The 2,870-nt window shown below is 45.8% G+C and overlaps 1 non-coding gene across 1 annotated transcript; it reads right to left on the reverse strand.

Annotated features, from left to right (window-relative positions):
- Positions 1-2,525: 2,525 nt before the first annotated feature.
- Trnaw-cca lies at positions 2,526-2,597 on the reverse strand. The gene has a single exon. It is a non-coding gene; the product is annotated as a tRNA-Trp (tRNA).
- Between the last annotated feature and the right edge of the window lie 273 nt (positions 2,598-2,870).

Below are 2,870 nucleotides of genomic sequence, written 5' to 3' on the forward strand. Positions count from 1 at the left end.
ACATGAGCCTGTGGGAGACATTTCTCATTTAAACCACACAATGTGGGGATGGGTGACTTATATCAGGCCTAAGATACATTGACCTCTTCAGAGTGGGGACTCATATGCTGTCAGGTCTGGAAACGACAAATCACCATCTCTGAATATGGCCCCTCCCCTGCCATCTGTTATCTCCTTGAAGATTGCCCCTCCCCTACTGTCTATTATCCCCTTGAATATTGCCCTTCCCTCCCCACCCCCACCCCACCCCCACCCCCACCCCGCTCTCTCTATAATCTTCCTCAGAGAAGCTATTTAGGCTTAGATTTTTTTCATTCTATTTTCATTATCTCAGCACTCTCAAACTTACTATCTCCTTATGTCTTTGTACGTTCTTCAGTTCACTCTTTGAGTCAGTGGTCTATCACTCCCAGTTTATTCCTGTCATGCTTCCTCCTCAACCCCCTTCATATCTTTTCTTTTAAATTTTATTGTGAGTAAATTTTGTCTGAGAACTTATACATGGGAAAGCTAGACGATATGATTTGAGGCTGATATCTCATTCAGAGGGAATTTATCTTCCTCTGAATAAATCTCTACCTCTGCCAGCCTACTGTCAATAACCCAAAAGCCATATTTTATTTTACTTATTTTAAAAACACTATGTATTTATTTTATGTGCTTTGGTGTTTGCCTGCATATATGTCTGGGCGAGGGTGTTGGATCTACCAGAACTAAAGTTACAGACAATTGTGAGCTGCCATGTAGGTGCTGGGACTTGAACCTCTGAAAGAGCAGCCAGTGCTGTTAACTACTGAGACATCTCTCCAGCCCCAGAAGTCACATTTTATGACCCCATGAAGACTACATTATTTTGATGAGAAAGAGAGCACTTGAGCACACCATAGTCTCTTCCTCTCCATTCCCCAGATGTGATACGCTGTCCTAGACTTGATGTGTATAATCCTTTTCACAATAAACTTTATTATTTTGAAAAAACTGCAGATAAATAAAAAAATCATACACCAAAATTCACCAGAATCAACATCTACAGAACTCAGTGAACATTAGAACAGAAGCTGAGAGGCTTCACATTAAATTTTATACTTTCAGTATTAGGATATTTATGCACTTATCCACCACTTTCTTTTGAGACAGGGTCTTGATATGTAGCCTAGGCTAGCCTTGAGCTTGCAGTGCCCTGCCTTAGCCTCCCAAGGAGGACTACTACCACAACAAAGTCGTCATTCACATATCTAAATGAAAACGCATATTCCAGTACCAAATGTATTTACAGGTTACTATTTGTAATCTGGAAATCCAAAATGCTTCAAAGCCCAAAACTTTTAAACCAGTGGCTCAATACCTAGGTTAGTTGGAAATGTCTACACCTTGACTTCACAGGACAGGTGATATCAGATACAAGAACACTGAGAATATCATGAGTATCTTCAGACTGGGCACAAGATGTAAATGAAACATAAGTGGATTCTGTATTTGAATTTGAGTCCCATTTCAAAGATATAAAATACACGTATGTCAATGTACTGGCTAGTTTTATGTCATCTTGACACAAGGTAGAGGCAGCCTCAATTGAGAAAATGTCTCCGTAGGATCAGGCTGTAGGCAAGCCTGTAGGACAATTTCTTAATTACTTATTGATGGGGGACGGCCTGACTTTTGTGGGTGACACACCTTGGGCAGGTGTTCTATAAGAAAGCGGGCTAAACAAACTATGAAAGCAAGCCAGTAAGCAGCACCCCTCCATGGCCTCAGCATCAGCTCCTGCATCCAGGTTCCTGCCCTGCTTGAGTTCCTGTCCCCCAGTGCTTTTGATGGTGAACAGTGATGTGGAACTGTGAGTGAAATACACCCTTTCCTTCCCAAGTTGCTTTGGGTCATGGTGTTTCATCACAGTGATAGTAACCCTAACTAAAACAGCCTACATTCCAAAGGTTTTTTGGGGTTTTTTTTTTTTTTTTTAAATCTGAAACAGTTCTGTTCCCAAGCATTTTTGCAGCATGCTTTTATTTTCTACAACAATCTTGGGGGGGGAGGGTGATTTAAAACAAAACTAGTAACAAAAAACCATCCAGATCTAATGGTTGTAACTGGACTTGCAGGTGTAAGGATGGGTCACAGATGTTGAAGATAGGACCACCAGAGAGCCGGTCATCGGGAGAAAAAGAGCCGTTTAAAGTAGGGAGCTGAGGAAATGAAGCTCAAGCAAACAAGGAGAGGTTCAGCATTGATAGCTCACACAGGCCCAGGTAACCTGAGTGGGGATGGGCGGAGTCCGAGGGGCGAGGCTGGGCACCTTCCCCCAAGGTCCCACGCGGAGTCCCTGCTGCCGCAGCGCCTCCTGTCGGTCATCGGGAGTCACCGCTTTCCCGAACGTTCGGGTATTCACCGTCCAAAGGAAAAGGAAAAGTGCTGTCTCAATGGCGTGTAAAGGGCGGTTTCCGGTACTTATCCAATCTCTTCTTTAAGGTTTTAACCGTACTCTATTCTGCCGTGGTTCGCGAGGAAAAAAATAAAATCCACCCTGACCCCGACGTGACTTGAACACGCAACCTTCTGATCTGGAGTCAGACGCGCTACCATTGCGCCACGAGGTCACAGTGAGCTGGTGACTCCGTGTCGTTAAAGGCCTCGCTGCACCGGCTCGCTCCTGGGCTCAGGGGTTCAGGGTAGAACCTTGTCGCTCACGGACGCAGGGGAGGAGTTCGGAATCCCGCGGCGCGAGCCAGAACTGCCGCGCGGAGGCTGCCCCGCTGTCGTTAGGCGACAAACGTTTGACTCTTCCTCCCCAGGCTGTCGCGGTGACCCACGGGGGAGGGGACGCCGAGGAGGAACTGAGGGATACTCGGGAGCCCGGGGCCGCCCGGGGA

The sequence above is a fragment of the Cricetulus griseus genome, chromosome 7, assembly GCF_003668045.3.
Source record: "Cricetulus griseus strain 17A/GY chromosome 7, alternate assembly CriGri-PICRH-1.0, whole genome shotgun sequence".
NCBI classification, from domain to species: domain Eukaryota; kingdom Metazoa; phylum Chordata; class Mammalia; order Rodentia; family Cricetidae; genus Cricetulus; species Cricetulus griseus.